Consider the following 9,630-nt stretch of genomic DNA (forward strand, 5'->3'; position numbering starts at 1 on the left):
TGATTTAACTTACTAGTTCACAGCTTAAATGCATGCAGTAGTTTCCTAATTACATTGTAATTACATAATATTACACAGGGATAAGCTACGTAAAATAAAGTGTATCAAGAATGTACTTAAGTGTACTTTGTGTATACATACCTTATCCATCTCTGCCTTAGTTTGATTTAACTCACTAGTTCACAGCTTAAATGCATGCAGTAGTTTCCTAATTACAATGTAATTACATAATATTACACAGGTATAAGCTACGTAAAATAAAGTGTATCAAGAATGTACTTAAGTGTACTTCATGTGTATCTATAAACCTTATCCAACTCGGCTTGTTACAGATGTATAACAGTAGCTGCCTATTACATGTGTGTAATTACAATCTGTAAGTACAGGCTGTTCCATAACTTAGTTACATGTTAAGTACATTTTGTTTCATGTTATTACAACGTCTATTACTAAGTACCTAATTAAGTAATTACTCTGTATCAAGGGCACCGTAAAATAAAGTGTTACCGAATTTGAATATTAGTATACAGTATACTTCCAAGCCAACTAAGCTAAGACTGTTCTAGAGATCTTATAACACAATACTGACAGTAACATTTGTTGAGACTTTGACTTACTGATTAAGGAAAGAAAACTAAATATGTATTTAAATAAAAAGAAATGTTCAATTGGAATCTCTTACCATCATAGCAGACAAATGTGAAATAATTTTCACATGATATATCATTCCAGTTTCCATTATAATCCATGGTAACACACAGTTCATTCCCACTAGTTGTTTGGTTCATGGAACCAGTTCCTGAAATCTCTCTCTCCTTCCTGATAGAAATCATTGTTTTCCAATGACCATCTCCAGCTGTTCATATCATCATACAGTCCAATCCAGGCTGAACCATTGTAACTCCCATTAACTGTGTTAATCAGACTGTTCATTTCCTCCATGTTATCAATGGTGGCCAGATCAGTGTAATTCTGTCTGCAGTGTCTCTGAGCTTCAGTCCAGGTCTTAGACTCATATACAAAGTGATACAAGTGGGATTGATGCTAATGCTGTAAATGTAGGAAAATTGTAACAATACAAAACCAAAAATTAGTTACACATTTAGAAAATATGTGTCCCTTTATTTTTTGATGTTCTAATATACTGTATCTTATTCTCATCCGTTACATTGTTTAAAAAAAAATTAAAGGTTGTCATTATTATTAGCTCCTCACCACTGTAGCAAATGAAAGGTAATGCAGTATTGCAGTTTTCATCTGTCCAGTTCCCAGAGTCACTAAATGACACTGTAGTGCAGTATTCACTGTTTCCAGCATTATCTGGCTGTCCTGTCCTCCAGTTACTGAATGAAGAGTTGCTCTGATCTGACCAAGATCTGGTTCTGGACAGTCCAATCCAAGCAACTGAACCATATGAAAATAATGACTGTAGTTTTCAATCTCGTTCCTGATACTGACGAGGTCTGTGTGATATTCTCTGCAGTAACTCTGAGCCTCAGTCCAGGTTTTAGACTGGTAAACAAACACATAACTTGCATTTGCATTCACTCTTCCTGTGGAGAAACATTTTAAATATGTGATGTGATCATGGAATCATAAATATTTTGTTCTAATTACTTGTTATTACCATCGGCAATTCTCACCATCATAGCAAATAAAAGGAAGTCTATAGAAGCAAAATAATTCACTCCATGCTCCCCGATATGATATGTACATACACAGACTCTGTCCACCTGAGTTCACTGGTTTCTGGACATACCAGCCTTTAAATCCTCCCATTAATGTTGCATTATCCAGAGACCATTTCCAACTGTTCAGATCATCATAGAGACCAATCCAAGCTGAGCCATAGTAAGTGCCACGTACTGTTTTAATGAGCCTGTTCATTTCCTCCATGTTATCAATGGTGGCCAGATCAGTGTAATTCTCTCTGCAGTGTCTCTGAGCTTCAGTCCAGGTCTTAGTCTCAGACACAAAGTGGTACTGGTGAGTGCATGAAGATTGTGTGCAGGACTCTGTGAATTATTTTACAGCACAGAATTTCTTTTTTTTTTGCAATCACCTGGTTAGTGATACCAACAAACCAAACTCTACAAACTGTTATTGTACAACTAGTTGTTAACTACTGTTATGTAAGTCACACTGCTTGTCAAAAGATAACAATAAAGAACCAGCTTTTGAGGAATTTTTTGGAAATTTCACTTATGATTGAATTAGTTTAAAAATTAGCATTGTAACCTGCTTTAAGATACTAGTACACTGAATGAAAGAGAAACACAATAACTACAACTGACTTCCAGCCACAGCCTTGAAGAAGACATTAAATCTCTCAAGATCTCAGAAGAGGAGGATTAAACAACTCCACAAACTCATTTCCAGGTTCACTTATTACTTATCAGATTGACTTTATTTTTGTCAGACAACTACAAAAAATCTTATTGAGAATTAAGAGATGTTGATTTAGATGTTGATGTCTTATTGAAATTGTTTGATCATCATTATGGTGATCAGTGTTTGTTTTAGTTGGCCAGTTTGACTCTTGGCGTTTTAAGTCAGTTTGTGGTTTTTGTAACAGTGTTTGCTAAATCACATCATTTGTTGCAAAGGAAGCCAGAAACAAAGACAATCAGATGATCAAGTTTTAATCATTGTAAAGAAAAAATATTGACTAATCTCATAACTGATCAAAATGAGTTATTTGATGATTTTCACTGATAACATTTTGTTGGCACATACCAGACATTTGGAATTTTTAAATGCATTGTAGGATTTTTTTTTTTTTTTTTTATGCGTACAGAATCAGCATATTAATCTCAACAATGGTGACATGCTTCGTGCCCCAATGCATCCTGGGAGCCACCATGGTATACAACTCATGACTCCCAGCATGCATTGTGGCAAGAAGTATGTCACCATTGTTGAGATTCATATGCTGATTCTGTATGTCTGTGTATTAAAAAAATCCTACAGTATATTTAAAAAATTAAATTCAGAATGTCTGATCTGTGCAAAAAAATATTGTCAGTGAAAAGCCATAAACTGACTTAAAAAGCCAAGGGTCAAACTGTCCAACTAAAGCAAACACTGATCACCAGAATGGTGACCAAACACTTCACTAAAACATACACATTCTTGTGTTTCTCTTTCCTTTAGTGAATCTGCTTGTTATCATCAGGTGTCTTCAATGTTTGAAATAAAAAAAGAGTTCTCAATTCATCTTTGATGTCTGTCAGTTATCAGACTGTTTGTTCAGATATTTTTGTTTAAATTTTGCTTAATTCTTTGTGTGCTATTTGCATTTACTTGTTTTAAATGGTTGACTTTTAAGGAATTAATTTGATTAATTCTAACTCAATTCTTATTTTTTGAATTTAATAAATAATATTTATTGTAATTTGTTGCCACAATTTTATTGAGTAGATATAGTATATTCTTTTTTTTTACAGTTCTGAATTAAATATTACAGCTAAACTAATTATTTTCCTGCCGAGATGCATACCAAATAGAATAGATTTCAAAATAGATTATTTAAAATAAAATAAAAACATAAAGTTAAACTCAAGGTAATTTTGTATGAGCAACTTAAATATATATATATAATAATAATAATAATAATAAAAAACATACAAAGTCAAGTTTGTTGGTAACTGACAGGATGCTGTTTGGAATTAGAATAATAATAATAAAATCTCTGCTTGGATCCCCAACAGATGCTTTATCTCTATTTATTGTATTTGGTGATGTTTTGTAGTAAAATTTCTGTTTTAGGTCACCATTGAGGTGGTTTCCTTTATCTATTTTTTATTTTAAAATTAAAATGTTAAGGGTTTTCAGAGCTTTCAACATTAAGTTTCACAATATAATTTGAATCCACATATTTGTAGGCCTGGTACCTTTAGCCTAATTTAAACATGTTGATCTTTCATGTTGGAGACACTAGTGCTAAAGTCTTTCTCATTCCTACCAAATAAAGGCACCCATTAAAGCGAGTGAACTTACTGCTATAGCAGAAGAAAGGCCAGCTGGATACACAGACCTCATCTGTCCATCGGCCTGAATACTGGAATGATACTGCAGTGTAGTGCTGATATCCATATTCATATACATCATTATATGCATTATCTGGTTGTGCCTGTAACCCAGAAATTCGTGGCCTCCAGTTTTGATAACTGGTAATCTGATTGCTTGACCAAACCCTGTTTCTGTACAAGCCGATCCAGACTCCTCCACCTGCTGTCTCAAGGATCCTCTGGTTCTCAGTCTGATTTCTCACATTGGCGAGATCTGTGTAATGATCTCTGCAGTATCTACAAGCCTCTGACCAGTTTCTCCCATCAGTGATTCTGATGTATCTCTGTATAGCATTCTCTCTACCTAAGATATAAAATATGACAAATTAGCTCTCATTAAAAAAAAAAATCTAATTTAAATTAATATATAAAACAAACTAAATGCCCTTACCATCATAGCAAACAAAGGGCAGTGTGTTGTCACATGACAAATCATACCATTTCCCATCACTAACCATGTAAACACACAGCTGGTTCCCCCCACTGTTGTCTGGTTCATGATACCAGTTCCTGAAATCTCTCTGTCCTTCCTGATAGAAATCATTGTTTTCCAATGACCATCTCCAGCTGTTCACATCATCATACTGTCCAATCCAGGCTGAACCAGTGTAACTCCCATTAACTGTGTTAATCAGACTGTTCATTTCCTCCATGTTATCAATGGTGGCCAGATCAGTGTAATTCTGTCTGCAGTGTCTCTGAGCTTCAGTCCAGGTCTTAGACTCATTCACAAAGTGATACTCCCGGGATGATGCTAATGTTGTAAATACAGTAAACAAATATTTCTAAAATAAAGTTCAGTTTTTTATTTAGTATCCTAAATATTTGTGATAAATTCAATATGGTCCAAAATCTGAGAATGCTGGAAAAGATTCTTTCTCATTCAATACAGCTTTTATGGTTATAAATTATATGATCAGCATCAAAAATTGAGTGAAAAATGAATTGAAAAATTAACATGAATTCTAGTATTTGGTTTGTCTTTTTTTTTCTTGTGTCACAAATTTGCTTATTTGATCAGACTTTTGAACCCAACTAAACATATCTACTCTTTCTTGCAACTGATGTGACCACACTGAGGCAGGTTCCACGTGTGTTTGTTTTCATTGATCTTTTTTTTTTTTTCGTGTACGCTGGTATGCTTCACACGTGTTGGCTGTTGTGCTAATTATTCCCCTCTTTCTCTAGTTCCTCTTTCTCTGTCCAGCCTCTCATCACTGGGCATCACAGGAACTTCCCTCCACTGGTTTGAGTCCTATCTCACAGGTAGGTCCTTCAGGGTCGCATGGAGAGGCGAGGTATCCAGATCTCATCAACTGACCACAGGTGTTCCTCAGGGCTCTGTGCTGGGACCGCTCCTCTTCTCCATCTACACCACATCACTGGGACACATCATACAAGCACACGGCTTCTCCTACCACTGCTATGCTGATGACACACAGCTCTTCCTCTCATTTCAACCAGATGATCCCACAGTAGCTGCACGGATCTCAAGCTGTCTGGCGGACATCTCGACATGGATGAAGGAACATCACCTGCAGCTCAACCTGGCAAAAACTGAGCTTCTCGTCCTCCCTGCCAATCCGTCTCTACAGCACGACTTCACTATCCAGCTAGATTCATCATCAATCACCCCATCAAGGTCGGTCAGAAATCTGGGAGTAACGTTTGATGACCAGCTGACCTTCACAGATCACATTTCAAAGATAGCTCGATCATGCAGGTTTGCAATGCACAACATCAGGAAGATCAGGCCTTTCCTAACTGAGCATGCAACACAACTTCTCGTCCAGGCCCTGGTCATTTCTAGGCTTGACTACTGCAATGCTCTTCTGGCTGGACTTCCATCATGTACAACCAAACCTCTACAGATGATCCAGAACGCTGCAGCTCGTCTTGTCTTCAACGAGCCAAAGAGGGCCCACGTCACTCCTCTGTTCATCTCTCTGCACTGGCTACCTCTGACTGCTCGCATCAAGTTCAAGGCATTGACGCTCGCTTACAGATCTATCACAGGCTCAGCTCCCTCCTACTTTCACTCACTACTACGAGCCTACATCCCTACTAGAAGCCTACGATCGGTCAACGAGCGACGTCTCGTGGTTCCATCACAGAGAGCCACAAAATCACTGTCCAAAACATTCTCATTCACAGTTCCATGCTGGTGGAACGCTCTCCCCACCCTCATCCGGAATACAGAATCCCTGACAACCTTCAAAAGACAGCTGAAAACCCATCTCTTCCGTGAGCACTTAACCTCATAAAAAAAAAAAAATAAAAAAAAACTTTCCCTCTAAAACCTCACTTATTGGGCTTATGCTACTCTGAATAATGCCTGAACTTCGTATCTTGAGCACTTCTTGCGTTGCTTTTGTTTTTTGCCTCTTCATGATGACTCGCTTAATCTAGTCCTAACTTGTAAGTCGCTTTGGATAAAAGCGTCTGCTAAATGACTAAATGTAAATGTAAATGTAGTTCACTCTCTAGCCGTTTCTCAATATGCGTTCTTGTCTGTACTTGTGTTCTTGTGGACTTTTGAAACGTAATCAGTCGCTGCCCAAGTACTGTTCCAATTCAAAGTTCACATCTAGCCAAGTCCAGTTCAAATCCCCGGATGTGTTCTTGATCCGCCCCTTTTACCGAGGATGCATCGAGAGGTGACTTGTGCGAACTTGAGACAGCCAGGTATCCCAGAATGCATCTCACACCAACCAGCAAGCGTCAATAGCAGAGGAGAAACCCCGCGTAATTTAAAAATACTGCTGTAATTGTGTCACGAAATGTAGTTGTAAGAGTATTTCAGGCGAGAATGTAGTTGTTTAAAGATCAAATCTTTGGTTTATTTATAAAGATAGCGCCTATTTGAAAATTTGATCTGACGTTTTCGGAGTTGTGAGAACCAGGCAATCGGACGCTCGGCGCTCATGTACCCCGCCGAGAATAGCCTTTCCTCGGCTAGTGTTGCTAACGTTTGCCACTGGCTCAGATGTCTCTAGTCTAGTGGTTTAACATGAGATATAAATCGTCTTGTGTATATCTAACGGGCAGATTTATTTATTTATTTATTCATTTATTTTATTTGTCTCATTAATCTATAATTTGTTCCCTGGCAAAACGTTAAGCTGAGGGCAAAGTGAAGTTTCATAGCTTTATTTAGTCTATTTAACTTTAACGTTGTAGCCTAGAGTGCTGACTTTTGTTTGACTGAATCGTTTGCTTTATTATTGTATAGCTTCTTATACCTTTTAGGCTACTTATACTTTTATAATGGTTATTATTGATCATTAAAACTGACATTTAACAAAACAAGGTTATGTCATTTTATTTTATATATTTAAAACATATAAAATATTTTATTATAGCCTACATGTTGCCTACATTCTCTTCACATGTACATATATAATAAAATAAAATGACACAACCCTGTCTCTTTTTGCTAAATGTTATTTTTAATGATCAATATTATAATGTTTTTTTATTCATCAAGAGTCAGGGTTGTGTTTTATATTTTGTGTTGTTATAAATATGCAGTGAACAATCAATTGCGTTGCCTGAACCACATTTGTGTGGCCATTATGTTTAAGATTTTTTTAAATGAAAATGAAAAGAGGCAGAGTGGTGGTTTATAACATATTTTTTTTTATTTGTAGCCTAGATATACATAAAGAGATAACCAGAGTAGCCAGAGCGAGCTGAGTGACGCTATCAAGTACGCCGCTGTTCCATTTCAGAATTATCGGACTTGCGTCCTCCCGTCCTAGGGAGTTCGTTCTCCTGAGTCGAAATTGTCAAGTCTGAACTACCAAGGACTCAAGTCCTAACTTTGCGTACTTGGTATTGAGAAACGGCTTCTGTCTACTCTCAGGTTGCTGTGATTGGCGGGATCGGATGTCCATCATCAAGGCGGTGCTTGAGAGCCAATTTGATGTCGCCCTGCTGCAAGGACGGCGTTTTTCATTCATGGGTCTCTGCTAGCGAACTGAGTTGTGTAGGCTACTGTGTGTTCTGTTAATTTGTGATTCAGTAGGCTATTTGTTGTAGTTCAGTATCTGAGTGATTAGTCTTTTTGTTGTGTCTTGCTCACCATTGCTCGGAGTTAACGGCTGTAAAGCTGATTTTGGGAAAGCGAACAGGTTAGTATATCGCGATATACACTGTGCCCGTAGTAATGAAATGTTAGACACCCTAGGTAAGGAGTGTGCGCCACTCTTTGTAGTTTTGTTTTATTAGGTAGGTTTAGTTAGGCGCCGGATGCGCCGAAGATCTCAGTTTTATTTCTACATTTTGCTTTGGTTAGTTTAGGAGTAGAAATAAGGAGTGTTTGGTTATATTTCATTCTTTTCTTTGGCGCCACTTACTAAGTTCCTTTCCCTATTTTTTTTATTGTATGTTTATTTTTTCTTTCACTGCACTGTACATAGCGCATTTCTGTAACTGGATCTAGTGGCTTCGGCTTGTGGTAATAAATATCCAGTTGATTTTTCTCTTCAAGTTGGTCTGACATGTGTTTTTCTGCTCCATTCCATCCACCAGTAATATAATATCATAAATGTTACGGTACATCTCCTAGGCCTTTAAAGTTCGTAACAATAGATTTAATGGATTATTGATAGAAAAGATAATAAAGGGATACAGAATAATTCTGTCATGATTTACTGACCCTCATTATCATTCCATCACATTCATTCTCCTGTGGAAGACAAAAGAAGATGGTGCACTTACGTGTACTTACAGTGTTCTTACATAAGAAAGTAGTAACTACATGGGTTAAGATTAGGTTTAGGGGAAGGTTCAGGGTTAGTACCTAGTTATTACCCAGTTATAGTTATAGCAGTTATAAGTACATAGTGCGTACTTTTACAGGGGAACAGGACTGTAAAATAAAGTGCTATCTTTTTTTTTTTTTTTTTTCACACAACTGAAGTAATTGGGCACTAACACTTTTTAGTTACCAATATTCTTTAAATATCTTCATTTGTCTTCAGCGGAATAAAGAAATGTATACAGGTCTGGAATGATACGAGGGTGAGTAAATGATGCCAGATTATTCATTTTTAGGAGAACTATCCCTTTAAGATCTACTCACCACTGTAGCAAAAGAAAGGAAATACATAATTGCAGTTTTCGTCTGTCCATTTCCCTGAGTCACTAAATGAGACTACAGTGCAGGATCCTGCAGTATCTGGCTGTCCTGTCATCCAGTTACTGAATGAAGAGTTGCTCTGATCTGACCAAAGTCTGGTTCTGTACAGTCCAATCCAAACATAATAATAATAATAATTCCGTAATAAATACTGAATCTTCTGGTTTTCAGTCTCATTCCTGATACTGATGAGGTCTGTGTGATGTTCTCTGCAGTAACTCTGAGCTTCAGTCCAGTTTTTGTTCTGGTAAATGAAAACATAAGTAACACTGGCATTTTCTCTTCCTGGAAGATATTAATATCATATTAAGTTCAGAGAGAGGTTGGTTTGGTTGTTTTCAATTTTTGTTTACGGTCTTAGACATTCTATTGGAACAGCTTACCATCATAGCAGACAGTAGGATAAAATGCATTGGA

At 36.9% G+C, this 9,630-nt stretch overlaps 1 pseudogene across 1 annotated transcript; it reads right to left on the minus strand.

The window, feature by feature from the left end:
- Positions 1-771: 771 nt before the first annotated feature.
- On the minus strand, positions 772-4,723 carry LOC311097018 (macrophage mannose receptor 1-like; annotated as a pseudogene). Its single transcript has 5 exons — positions 4,462-4,723; positions 4,000-4,380; positions 1,725-2,015; positions 1,169-1,553; positions 772-1,044 (listed from the first exon to the last, which is right to left on the minus strand). The product of its transcript is annotated as a macrophage mannose receptor 1-like (transcript).
- Between the last annotated feature and the right edge of the window lie 4,907 nt (positions 4,724-9,630).

The sequence above is a fragment of the Abramis brama genome (assembly GCF_963993115.1).
Source record: "Abramis brama genome assembly, chromosome: 15".
Classification (NCBI taxonomy): domain Eukaryota; kingdom Metazoa; phylum Chordata; class Actinopteri; order Cypriniformes; family Leuciscidae; genus Abramis; species Abramis brama.